Below are 14266 nucleotides of genomic sequence, written 5' to 3'. Positions count from 1 at the left end.
AAAACTATTCCAGAGATTCCAGAGATGTGTGCGGTGTAATACATACTGTAGCCTGAGAATATGACTTGGATAATTTGTATTCAAACTAGTTTTATAGTTTCTTAAGTCAGTTGTTTAATAAAACACAAATGTAAGTTTTATGTTCAGACTAAAAGCTAACACTTTGACTCAATCTGCATATCACAGAGACACAACACACTACTCTATTTTCATGATACCCAGTGGTCAACCTAAGTTATAACAGATCCCTATCAAATGATCTAAGAAATCACCTAAGTTATAGATTCAATACAGATTTTGATTAATCTCAAAAAGAATCATTTGATCAAAGAGTTCAGCAATAAAAACCAAAGGAAGAGAAAATAATGTTTAACAGCAATACAAAGACTAAGAATGGCTATAAAGACTTAGACATGACAAAGTTATGGTAATTGATGTTGCAAGAAGCTTGTTAATATTCAGAAGCACGCTATTTGCCTGGGAAACATACTTTTTCCTTACTTCATTGTTTTCCCCAGTTTCCCTCTTCATTCTGTGCAGCCCCACAAGCATCTTAAAAGGGTCACTTGTTGCCTCTGCAGTTGCAATTCAGTCCTATAAAAAAAGCAACACATCATCACTTCAAGAGAAGAGAAAACATACACTAGGAAGCTGAGTTATCCAATCTCAATCTCCCTTTCTAATTCATTTTCACCAGAACTATACATAAACAGAAAAACCAGGGTGATAAGAAGAGTAAAAAGAGGTCATCAAAATAACAAACTAGCAATTTAAAACTATTAAAAAATGCTATTAATAGTAGAAACTAGAACATATAAATATAAGTAAAGCAAACTCAATTGTCTCTGGTAACAGATGAGTCATTAAAATCTGTAATTTTAACACTTTCAACCAATGAGTTTCCGTCCTCCTATCCTAGCTAAGTTTGAAATGGCTTGGCAAAAATAATATTAACTGATGTGTGGCCTTACAACTGCAAGGATGCACACCCTTAAGGACATGCTATTTTCTGATGCTCTGTCATTCAAAGCCCTGGGGTTTTCCTGGTATGGATTCTAGAGGTACAAAAATGATTCAGACTGTGAGTTCCAGACAAAGGAACTATGTTTTCTTCATCTTTGTCTTTGTTATCCCTATTTTGTCCCATTCTGTCCAGTGCCAATGGTGGGCATACAGTAACTCTTGGTGAATGAATGAGACAGTAACTATGTTTTCAACAAGTCACCAGAGATACTTCATGGGATGTTAAAACTACTTGGGAAAAAGTGGAAAAACCACTGCTCTCGAGTTCTTTATTTTTTCCCAAAGAATTCTCTTTTGTTGAGAGGCCTATTAGTGGTAAAATGGTCCCAGGTGAGTATTATACCAGAGGATCTCAGAACTTCCAAAGGCATCCAGGCATTGATACACTAGACAGGGTCACGACTATGAGCATCCGTGAATGTAAACAGGTTTACCCCTCAAAAAAGAATCCCTCATCAAAGTAGCTCCTAGTTATCTTAATGCCAGCATTCTTATGTTTTTAACATACATATGCACATAACATACACATGTGTCGTATACACTGTGCTAGGCAACTGTTCTAAGAGCTTCAACTACATTAACCAATTAAATCCTTATGATGAACCTATGAGGTTGATTCTATTATTGTAATCGCCCAGATTAAGAGACCCGTTAAGTACATTACCTAAGGAAATACACCGTGCTGCTTTTCATAGGGACGGGGCCCCAGGCAAATATAATTGTGCTGTAAGCTATAGTCTCATCCACCTAGTTCACTTTCTTCTACTGCTGTCCTGGTATGTCTAGTGAAAGTAGCTCAATGTCTAGTTAAAATTAAATTAACAAGAGTTAATTTAGCTCTTGTTAAAAATTTTTCCTAATAATTCATTGAAAAACTTAAAAACTGACCTTTTCTTAAAAATATTATCCTATGAACATCACACAAAAGAAATCCTCCTAATTTTGTGGAAGTCAGAAGTAACAATTATTTTAAGCTGAACACTTACATTCACCCACCACTTCAGCTTATTACCTTTATTCCAGATAGTTCACTATGCTTACCAGATCCCTTCTAACTTTAAAATTGCGAAATCCTTGCTCAAGCGAGGCATTAGTTGAGTTGATTAGGACATGGTGCTAATGATGTCAAAAGCTGTGGGTTCGATCCACTACAGACCAGTTAGTTTTGTTTGCTTCACATCTACAGTTTTTAGCCTGAATGTTGCATATTGGGTCATAAGAGGGGCCGAGTGGGAGCATGCAAGACAACGAGCAAAAAATATCTGCTGGAGAAACAAGTCAAGTAAAACACAGCACTAACTGGGCCAGAAGTATCAGTCTTGTTCATAAAGAAAAACATCATGATCATTGCCAAAGCACTTCTACCTTTCTGAGTAAGAAGCTCTTCTCAATCTCAGATCTTTTGCCAGAATATAACCTAAGGCTCCTCCTTCAAAAAATAAAACCGATATGATATGAAAATAAGAAATTATTTTTTCAGATTTTGTACAAGTTCTGCTTGATCTGAAAATAGAATTTTCTTATCCCTGACACCAATTCCACTGACAATAAAAAGCATTTGCAATGATTTTAGAAAGTATCACAAAAATCTCTAGGAGTGCAGCAAAAAAACCATCAGAAAAATCTGTGCAATTCTATGAGTATTTCTTAGATTCTTTAAAAGTTACTTTAAATTTTCATAAAACCAAAAATTATTCCATCTTCAAATAATATAACGTTATTTTAAACATGTTTTCAAATTAAAAGAAGAAAACAACCAATATCAGACCAGATTGCATTTTAAAACAACCCAGGGCCCATTCAAGTAGAAGTTTTACCAGCTTTAACAAATAAAAATTTAAAATGAAACTACATTCCTTAATTGTTATTTTAGGGAGAAACCCACTTAGGATCGTCTGTCTTCAGGTTTTCCTGCCCACAGCTGAAAAGAACTTCCCAATGTACTAATGCTACAAAGCACATGGGTTCCAACAGTCACAAGGTAACTATGACAGCAAAGCCACAATTATTTGTGAGATCACAGAAACTGTATGATGTAATTTTTAAAATTGAGGTAAAATTCGCATACAATATTAACCATTTTTAAATGTACAATTCAGTGGCATTTAGTACATTTACAATGTTGTGCAACTATTACCTCAACTTACTTTCAAAATATTTTCATCATCCCAAAATGAACCCTGTACTCATTAAGCAGTCACTCCTATTCCCCCTCCTCCAGCCCCTGACAACCGTTAATATGCTTTATGTCTCTATGGATTTACTTCTTCTGGACATTTCACATAAATGCAATAAAAAAATGTGACCTTTTGCATATGCCTTCTTTGGCTTAGCATAAAGTTTCAAAGTTCATCTACACTGTAGTGTACATCAGTATTATATTCCTGTTTACAGCTGAAAAATATTCCTCTGTATAGATATGCCACAGTTTGTTCATCCTTTCATCCAGTGACGAACATTCCACCTTTTGGCTATTGTGAATAGTGTTGCTATGAACGCTAGTGAACAAGTATTTGTTTGAATATCTGTTTTTAATTATTGTGGGTGCCTATCTAGGAGTGGAATTGCCGGGTCATATGGTAATTATATATTGCAGTTTTTGAGGAACTACCAAACTGTCTGGTACAGTGGCTTCACCATTTTATATTCCCATCAGGAAAGTACAAGGTTCCAACTTCTCTATATCCTCACCAACACTTGTAATTTTCTTTTTGTTTTGTTTTTAAATGATAGCCATCATAGTATGTGTGAAATGGTATCTCATCGTGGCTTTGATTTGCATTTCTTTAATGACCAATGAAGCTGAATATCTTTTCACATGTTTATTGGTCATTTCTATATCTTCTTTAGAGAATGTCTATTCAAGTCCTTTGACCATATTTTAATTGAGTTTTTTGTTATTAGTTTTTTATGTATCAGGAATATTAGACCCTTATCAGATTTGTAAGTATTTCCTCCCATTCTGTAGGTTGTCTTCCCACTAATTTGAGAGTGTCCTCTGATGCAAAATTTTAAACTTTGATGTACTCCAATTAACCTATATTTTTCTTTTGGTATAATTTCTAAAAATCCGTTACCAAATCAATCCAAGGCCATGAAGATTTACCCTTATGTTTTCTTCTAAGAGTTTTATAGTTTTAGCTCTTATAATTAGGTTTTTGATCCATTTTGAGTTAATTTTAGTATGTAGTGTGAGGTCCAACTTCATTCTTTTGTAAGCAGATATCGAGTTGTCCCTGTACCGTTTGTCGAAGAGATTACTCTTTCCCCATTGAGTGGTCTTGGCACCCTTCTCAAAAATCAGTTGATTTAGATATATGGGTTTATTTCTGGACTCTCAATTTTATTCCACTGATCTATATGTCTATTCTTATGCCAGTACAACACTATTTTGATTATTGTAGCTTTGCAGTGATTTTTTAAATTTAAAAGCATGAGTACTCCAACTTTTTCTTTTTCAAAATTGTTTTTATTCTCAGGGTTCCTTGCAATTCCATATGAATTTTAGGATCAGCTTTTTCATTTCTGCACAAATGCCATTGGAATTTTGGTAGAGATTGTACTGAATCTTTAGTTGCTCTGGGTAGTATTGCCATCTTTACAACACCAAGTCTTCTAAACCATGAACATGGATGTATTTTAATTCTATAACTATAATGTTTTCTTAAAATGCCCTGGATAAGGTAATACACTAAACTCCCTTTAGTTGTCAGTATCTTTACAGTAATTTACTAACATCCTGGAGTAATTCACAAATATGAAGTTTACACTTGCCATGGAGATCCAATATTCATACTCCAGAGAATGACTATCAAGTATTCAGGGTCTTAATGTTTGCTTTTGGCTATGGAAAAGGTTAGAACTCAAGGATTTTCATTTCCCTGATTTATATAATAATTAAGTTTGATTATCTGCAATTTGTAGCAAAGGAGTTGATACACGTGAACCTTATATGTTCACTGACAAAAGTTGTTTAATGAACTTCACAGAATGGTATCAGGAACTCTTTTATTTAGTTCAAATCCCCCAAGATTGATTATGAAACATTAGCTACTTTGCCAAAGTTTTTGTTCAAAGCAGCTTGGGTAGTCAGAGCTTAAAGTCTCAACTATAATTGGGCAGGGTGTGGGGTGGGGAGGAAGACTTTTTAAAAAGTCTTTTCTCTAAAAAATTTTGGCTAAAGTCTGTGAGAGAACAATCTCTGGAAATAATAAAGGTAACTTGGACTAGACACAATCTGTTCTTCACTTGCACATCAAAATTAGAACTGAAGATGACACAATAACCCAGGAAAAATAACTGTGGAGTTTTCTAAAGCTAGCAATTTCAAAGAGATTGTATATTCCCCAAAAGTAAAAGTCATTTGAGACCAGCAGATTATAAGTCTGAGAGCAGTGATTGTTTCAGTTCTGATATCTGGTGTCGACTTTTCAAAGCTTCAAACAGTTTGTACCTCCTCTCAATGTATGAGCTACATGAGACTCACAGTCTGAGCTGATCCAGCAATACCAGAAAGGATTTTAAGAATCAAATTGCCTATAAATAACTTCAATGAGAAAGTACTATCTGGTGTTGAAATAAACAACTAGCAACCAAATCCTGGGAAAAAGAAATCCAAGTCCATGTATTCTGTCATCTATAATGAAACTAAAGGCAATAAAAATATCTTCTGGCAGGTGCTCAGGGTCAGTGCCTTGGCAGGGCTTGGTAGCTAATGCAAAGTAAAGAGTTCTAAGTCAATGTTTATTTTTGTTGTTGTTTTGTTTTTAACCAGAAAGTTTAAATTGAAGAGGGCAAGGGAAAATGGGGGCAAGGAAAAACAATAGCCCTGGACAAGAAATGGGGGCGAGAAGATAATCAGGTAAGAACCCAACGCAGTAATGCAACAGACAGACAACGGTCCAGGGAGGGGAAGAGCTGAGCGAGGATGCACATGGAGTGGACTGCTTGCTGGCTGAGTCCAATGCCAAGCAGTCAAAGGATCCTTTTGGCACAGTTAGCAAGCCTGGTCAGTGTAACATCCGTGGGAGACTCACTCTTATGGCATGAGTTTTGCCACAAATTCTTCCAGAACTAGAAAGCCCTTTTAGCATGGCAAATGCAGAGGTCTTTCTCTCTTCTTAGGTCTGGCCACTGCCTAATGAGGGCCCTGTCTCCCGGGCCCACATAATTTCCCATCCTCTAAGAATGTTTTCAACAAACTAACTGAATAATTGTACTTCTCCCTCCACATTTCCTCAGCTCTAGTTGCACTCAGTTAACCCGAACTCTGTGTCAAGATTCAGGGGGTGGGAGGATATAGGGGAGGTACACAAGGAAATAGAACAAAGGCCACTCTTTGGCTGGTAGTGGCACAAAGGGAGATGAACTCTACAAGGAATGAGATGAGGGGTGGGGTGCTGTGCCCTACTCTATCACAGAGACGTCTCAAACCCAGAACTCAGAATTCCTGCTCTTGGGTGATGTGCTGAATACCTGATTGCATGATAGCCACTTGCATCTGTAGGATTTTTCCATTTTCCAGTTATCAAGTACATGCCCCCCACCCCTAAGAGTCTGTGGGTTTTTTTTATGTAGTTCATGTTGGAGGAGCAGTCAGGGGCCATACAGCAAGCGCTCAGTGCATCCTGGTGCTGCTTAGCCTGAAGCCCCAGCAGAAGGGAGCCCAGATCAGGTGCTCCAGCGACACTTGCTGCAAAACTGGCTGGGGGAAGGAAGTGCCCCGCCTCAAGGCTCAGCATTCTGAGTAACCTCCCCATCTCAAAACCACTGCTGTGATTTGATCCAATGTGATGGTGGCTCTCTGGTCCCTAATTGGGTGCCTTGAGCTCTCTCAATGCTTAGCTCACTCATTCTTTTCTTTCTTTTTTTCCTTTCTGTAAAGGAAGGTTTCAGTTAATTTACAGGCCTGCCATTCTGTGCCCAAGAACTGAACTCTTGAGGCATCTGCCCAAGACTTAGTGGGCCCATTTCAGTTTTGTTCTCTGCTCTCTCCAAGGCGGTCTTAGTTGCAAGCCACTGAAAGCAAGCCCTTAACTGCAGAGCAAATGCTTGGTTAGCAAGGCCTTTTAGATAGGAAAAGGGAAGAAGATGGCATGCTGGGATTTATGCTACAAACTAACCATCCTTGATTTTAAAATAGCTCAAACCTGGACACATCCTACAAATCTGTCAATATAAGAATGGATAAACAAGTTGTGGTATTCACACAATGGGATACTAGTGAGCAATCAAAAGTAAAGTTTCTGATGCACATATCATGGATGAATCTCAAAAGCATGTTGAGCAAAAGTTAGCTACAAAATAGAATATATGATCCTATTTCTATGGAGTTTTAGGAAAGATAAAATTATTGATGCTAGTAAAAATCAGAACAGAGATTACCTTTGAATGGTGAATACTAACAAGAGGGAGCATAAGGGCATTTTTCTGGGGTGACAAAAATGTTCCATATATTGATGGTGCTGGTGTTTACATGGGTATAAATGTTTGCCAAAACTTACTGAACTATACACTTAAAATCTGCACATTTTGCTGTATGTAAATTATACCTCAGTTTTCAAAAATAAAAAAGTTCAAAAATCTTTTTTTTAAAAATGGCACAAAGATAATTTTCCATAATGTTGCACCTATGTGGCTAACATTTTGAGAAAGAGGTAAGATATTTGAAGTATTCAACTATACCTCTTTAAACAAAGTTAAATCTCTTTAAAGTAGCATGAAAATTTATATTAACAAATTCAATTAATTCTTAAGAGTGAATTGCATACAGAATTCCCTCAAATTTCTCTTTCTCTAACCACCATGTTAAATATTTGAAGAGCAGAAAGTATAGTATAGAGGATGGAAAAATTTGATTTTTTTAATGCCTGAAAAAAATTCCCCTGATTATAAGAGCAATACACATTCAACATAGGCAAACTGGAAAATATAAAAGAGTAGATAAGATTATAGTAGGAAGGAAACTCACATAATCCAAATCATAAGCATAAGAAAATTAAAGGTCATCCCCAAAATATCCACTACTCAGAGATAAGCACTGTTAACATTTTGATAAACACACACAATTTTAACCAAATTGGGGTCAGATAATACATACTGGTACTTTTTTCACTTAAATACTATATACGTAACAAGCATTTCTCAGGCCCATTTCTTGGGCACTCTTTGTATTTTTTAATCACTACTGAGGTTAAACATTTTCATGTGATTATGGAACTATTCATATTTCTCTGTGGGACAGCTTGGCAATTTAAAAAATAATACTGATTTTTTCCCTGATTATAATATACTTACTGTAGAAATGTGGAAGATATAGGAGAGTATAAGACTATAGAAGAAAAAACATAATTCAGATCATAAGAACAATCATTACTGCTAAGTTTTACTTTTCTTTGCATATACCTTTTCTTATAGAATTGATATTCTGGATAAATCTGTTTTAGAGTATATGTTTTTTTCATTTAGCATCATTATATGAGCATTTTCCCCATGCCATTAAAATCTTTGTAAACATTTATTTTTGTTAGCTTCATTTTGCTTGTTGAATTTTGTTAGCTGCATAGATAGATATATCATAATTTAACATTACCTAGTGTCAAGCATTTGAATGTGTTTATTTTTGCTTTTATTTACTTTATGATATCTTTGTATATAAATTGTCTTTACCCATGATTATTTCCCTAGAAAGACTGCCAGAATTTGAATTCCTGGGTCAAAGAGTATGAAAGTTTTTAAGGCCCATATTGCCAGACTGCATTGAGAGTTGTACCACTTCGCATTCCACAAGGAGTATATAAGAATGTCTGTACTTCCACACCCTTGCTGGCATTAAGTTCTTTCTCTGTTTCTCACATACACTCCCCACCCCTCATATACTTACACCATAACTCCCCCTGCTCAACACACAAAAATCACACTTTGCTAATTTGACACGTGAAAAATGCTATCTTACAAATTTAAATGCATTTTTTTACTAATAGAATGAAGTAGTTTTCCATTTGGTTAAACCACCTATAGTTCCTCTTCTGTAAATAGTCTGCTAAATTCCTTGGATGTCTGACACTTTTCAGAAGTAACCAACAAGTGTTTGAGGACTTCTAGTTCACCATAAATAATGAAGCATTAGAATGTACTTCTCCCTTCTCTTAAAATGACATTCAATTTATAAGAGTAAGAATATATTTAACCAGGTATGGTGGTGCACACCTATAGCCCCAGTTACTCAGGAGGCTGAGGCTGGAGGATCACTTCAGCCCAGATGTTCAAGGCTACAGTGAGCTACGATCATGCCGCCACACTCCAGCCTGGGCAACAGAGTGAGACCCTGTCTTTTAAAAAAAATAAACAAAAATTTTAAAAAAGAGTGAGAATAATATATTATAACAATACAAAAGTAAGAATAAGTTCACAGTAGCACAGGATAAATAGGAAAGATGCCATCAGGAGAACAGCATGAGGACTTCTAAGTCAAAAACCAAAAAGCCATCAGGACTGAATGATGGCAGTGCTAACCATGTAGATGAAGCTTTGATTTGAACCAAGCAAAAGAAGGGACCTCTAAAAATGTGCATGTGCCCACAGAACCCTGGGGGGGAAACAAACTGAAATTCAGAGACAACAAAAGCTGAATGCGGAAGTAGAAATGAGCCAGGGATTGTCAGGAAAGTAATTAAAAGTCTGTGCAACAGCTGCATCCTTCAGTGTTCTCAGCAAGGCTAAGCTATAAGAACAGCTAAAGTAGGGGATCAACTGTAGGGGACCACCCACATAGGTGCTGGGACTAGAAAATGAAGAAAGAGCCCCACAAATGACAAGGCACACCTCACCCAAAAGGCAGCTAGCTGAACCCCGGAGGAATATCCCTGGTACTTAGCAGGACCAGAGCCCCTGTACTCTGCATTTACTTCTGAAAGAATAATAATTTCCACTTGTGTTGAGAAAACCCACTACAGTTACCACTCTGATCACACAACCGGGGTTCTCAACCCTGGATGCATATCAGAATGATCTGGAGAGATTTTTAAAAATACCAACTGCCTGTGTCCCACTATAATCCAATTAAACCAGCATTTATAGAGGGAATAGGGGTCCAGGCATTTGTATTTAAATGCTCTCCAGGTAATTTAATTACCCTTAGGGAACAACAAATGAAAATAACAAAAGAAGCAAAAAATAAGTTTAGTATTCTCTGAGAGATCTATGAAGATAATGAGGAGGAGCAATACTAAAAAGTTGTTAGTGGGGAATAAAGAAATAAAACTAAAAAAAAAATGTTTTTAATCCCTCAACAGAGGTCTGAATAGCAAAGGAGCATGACCAAAGACACAAGTAGTGACCGAGAAGACTGAACTGATGAATTCTCCCAAATCAAGAAATAGGAAATATGAGAGGGGAAAGGAGGACAAATCTAGATGATCCAATGTATGTCTAATTTTTTTTTTTAAAGGAGGGGACACAGGAAAAAAAATTACCAAAGAAATAACAGGACCAAATTTCTCTGAGTTGAAGAGAGACTTGAGTATTAGGTTGAAAGAGTCTGCTAAGTGATTTATAACAATACCGAACAAGAAACACCTAAATACAACTTGGTAAAACTTTTAAATTGCAAAAATAAAGAGAATCCTGAAATCTAAGGTTGTGGGGAGGGAGGGTGCTAATCATAACAAAAAGAAAATTGGATTTGCATCAAATTTCTCATCTGTAACACCAGATGCTAAAATACAAATGAAGCAATTTCTACAAAGCTTAAAAGGAAAGATGTTTTTAAAAGTGAATCTCATATTTCCCTAAAATTATCATTTAAGTATGAAAGCAAAAGAAAGTTATTTGGGGGAATGCAAGAGCTCCATGACGTTCACCACAGTGTATTTTGGGGGCAAGGAGAAGAGACTCAAAGTTGTACTGTAGCAGATTAAATTGAATCCAAAAAATAAAAGACAACTTGGGATACAAGAAGCAGTGCTGAACAAAGAAAACAAAAACTTACAGTTAAAGTTCCACAATTAGTGATAAAATAGATGTGAGGTGAAGTGCAACTGCTAACAAGAATTCTTGAAACAAAAGAGGTATAATGTAGAAAATTAATCAGAAACTTTGAAAAAAAAATATGGGAACCAAAGGAACAGGGAAAGAGCAGCACACATAAACTTAGTCTTATTTGTGGAGGAAACATAGATGCTCTACACATTTTGATGCCTACAGAGAAAATTATGTTCACATAAAAGGATGACCACCTTCAGGAACTGGAAGGATGGTGCTGAACGGAGGTGAGAGGGCTCACGATGAGGTTAATTAGCTACACAGCCTGGTAGACAGAGTTGGGGATTTAAACATTTTAACCTAAGTGCTATGGGAAGCCATTTAAAAATTCTAAGTGAGGGAGTAACATAGTTGGGTTTACGTTTCCAAAACGATCGATCGCTCTGGCTGCTGTGTAGAAGCGATGGGAGTGGGGCAAGAGTAGCAGCTGAGAGAGAAGGCAGAGGCTGTTACAGAAGTCCTGGGCCATGGTAACAGTGATGCATGTTAGGGTGCTGGCAGTGGAGATGGGTTTTCTATTTGTCTTGGAGGTAGAATCAGCAGGCCTTCTGGTGAATTAGGCACAGGGGACAAAGTTGTTAAGAACGACTCCCAGGTTCCTGGCTTTAACAACTAAATTCATGAAGGTACCTTTTTTTACCAAGATGGGGAAGACCACAAGAGAAACTGATTAGCAATCTGTCAAGAAAGATTAAGTACCCTTTCAGGTAAAAAGTACCTTTTGCTCTGGACTAATTTTTCATTTAAATTCTAGATCCTGTGGTATGCTGCAAATGACAAAGGCATTTCTCATCTTCTCCACCAAGGAACAACCTTCCTCAAGCACATATTTTCATGCATATTTAACACTGTAGAAGCAACGCCTCAGAGGTCCGTTAGACACAATTAGTTTTCCAATGCTTCTAATGAGGTCTACCTCTAAATGATGGCCAAATATCAACTCTAGAAATTAGGTCCACTGCATGAAGGAAAACTGGGAAAATTAGGAATCTAATAAAATGAGCAACATCTCATGACTACTTCTAACATTTCCTAAAGATAATTGTTTTGATTAGCTAGAGACTGATACAAATAATAACACTAAAAATTCAGTGTGGCACCAAATTTTTAGACATCCCATCAGAGTGTGTGTGTGTGTGTGTGTGTGTGTGTGTGTGTGTGTGTGTGTGTGTGTGCATTCACAGTGTGTTTCTATATCCTGGACATAAGAGCCCCCTCCTTCACATCTGTCTAGCTTTGGTAGAGCTTCTCAAAGTCCATGATGTAGGGCATCAGCTCTCCATTAACTATGCAACTGAATGACTTCCTGTAAAGGAAAGGTTGACCACCCCAAGGGCAAAGGCAAGTACATCCCCTGGAGAAGCAATCACTGAACATTAATATAACTTATCTGTGGTCACTATGAGTCAAAGACAAACATGAGGGATCACATTCTCCAATTTCCAACCTGGACTATTCTCAGAACACAACTTCTCGTAGGGACAGTACATGAAAAGTAATTTTAAAAAGGTCTTGGGTGGAGAGAGCATGAGGAGAGAGGTAAAAGAGAAACATTTTACTCTTTACACTTCTGTATTTTTTGGATGGTACAAGGATATATGTGTGTTTGTGTATTACTTATGTAATTTTAAAAAGGAAAAAAAAAGGAAAGGCATTTTTATTACACAAAAACCTCCACTTCTCAAACCTTTGTAATAGAAGAGTTAGCTTCCCCAGAGTAATGAGAAAATTGTACATGCTTCATAATGTTTCAATTACTGAATAAGGAATGCTTATTACATAATTACTTAAAAAGGAATACAGCTATTGATCAAATAAATGAATTTATAAACATGTATTTTACTTACAGGCACCAAGAAGCACGTTACCCGAAGACACTCCTACACTCTGGGCACTTCCTTGCCCTTGCTGATCTCCTCTCTCCACTGGCTTCAAGTCCACCTTTCAAGCCAACAATCCCCAAATCCAGCTTTCTCTCACCACTGAGCTAGCTGTCCACTGGAGATCTGCTCTTGGATGGCCCACTGCCTCCCAAATTCAACATATGCCAAACCAGAATCATCATCTCCCTCAGATCCTCTCCCACACCCTGTGCTGCCCATCTCAGTGTCTGCCCAACTGCTCGCCCTCCCACCAGTCGCCAACACATGCCAATTCTCCACCTCCTAAAACTTTCTTCAGTCTTTCTGCTACTCCACCACAGTTATATATTTGCTCCAAGGACCAGCACTTCTCATCAAGACCCAGCCCCCAAGCTCTGCAATCTATTCTCCTCACTGCTCCAGCACTTAATCTTTCTCACTGAAAATCTGGTTAGTCACTCTCATTCCGGAATGTTTTCAGGAGCCCTTCATCAAACCCTCAGCATCAGGTCTAGGCATGTTATGATCTGGGTCTAGGCCTTTCTCACCTCTCCAGCCTCATCCTCCACCAATTCAACCAGGCCCCAGGTTCCATCCCTCCGCCTACACTGCAAGCTCTCACTAGCTATACTGGATCACTTCAGCATCCTGGGCACAAGCATGCACTTGCTCCATGGTTTCTCCCTTACTACTTGCTTCACCCATCCTCCTCCATATACTTCCCCACCCCAACTTGGCTGCTACACTCTTACTGGTCTTTTAGGTTTCAGCTTAGACACTTCTTTCTCCAAGAAGCTTTCTCTAGCTGCCCTTGCTTCTCTCCACTGCAAATACTGGGTTGATTGTCCTTCTGCTGACCATTCTGCCTTAACCTCTCTCATAGAGCCTAACATGCAGAACTGTAGTTTGTTTTTACTCCTCTGTATACTCACTAGACTGTAAGTTACTTGAGGCCAAGGGTTCTGTCTGCCACTCTTCTCCAGGGAAGGCATTTTCATCAATAAATATTGGTATATGAATGCCAGCTTATAAAATAAGCATCCCTAGACAAAACATATATTTTCCTAAGCCATTCCAAAAGAACCCTGACCTTTTTTGAGGCTAAATACTCAGATTCTAGAGGAAATAATACTAATGATGTTGGTGTTAGGAAACCTGTCTTCTAGATGTTCCTATTATCACCTGTATAACCTTGGACAAGTCATTTAACATGTCTGGACCTCTGTTTCCTCATTTATAAAACGAGGGAGCTGAACCAGCTTATTCATATCCCTTTCATTTATAAAATTCTATAATAGTAATCATCATTTTCAAGAGAAGCCTGGTTTAACTTAGTGCTT

General features: G+C 37.4%; 1 protein-coding gene across 11 annotated transcripts in view; it reads right to left on the bottom strand.

The window, feature by feature from the left end:
• ZHX3 (zinc fingers and homeoboxes 3) overlaps nt 1-14266 on the bottom strand; it is a 112768-nt gene that overhangs the window by 64199 nt on the left and 34303 nt on the right. For 5 of the 11 annotated variants that reach the window (XM_045529273.1, XM_045529272.1, XM_045529275.1 and 2 more), the window contains exon 2: nt 491-594. The exons of 2 other annotated variants lie outside the window; for them this stretch is intronic. The gene's annotated coding sequence lies outside the window, so the exon portion shown is untranslated. Of the gene's footprint in view, nt 1-490; nt 595-2388; nt 2453-14266 lie in introns of those variants that run through there. 4 more of the 11 variants (XM_045529279.1, XM_045529270.1, XM_045529271.1 and 1 more) reach the window with 3 other exon arrangements.

The sequence above is a fragment of the Lemur catta genome, chromosome 17, assembly GCF_020740605.2.
Source record: "Lemur catta isolate mLemCat1 chromosome 17, mLemCat1.pri, whole genome shotgun sequence".
Lineage (NCBI taxonomy): Eukaryota > Metazoa > Chordata > Mammalia > Primates > Lemuridae > Lemur > Lemur catta.
Note: the sequence above shows the minus strand (reverse complement) of the source record. Positions and strands in the feature narration are given on the sequence as shown.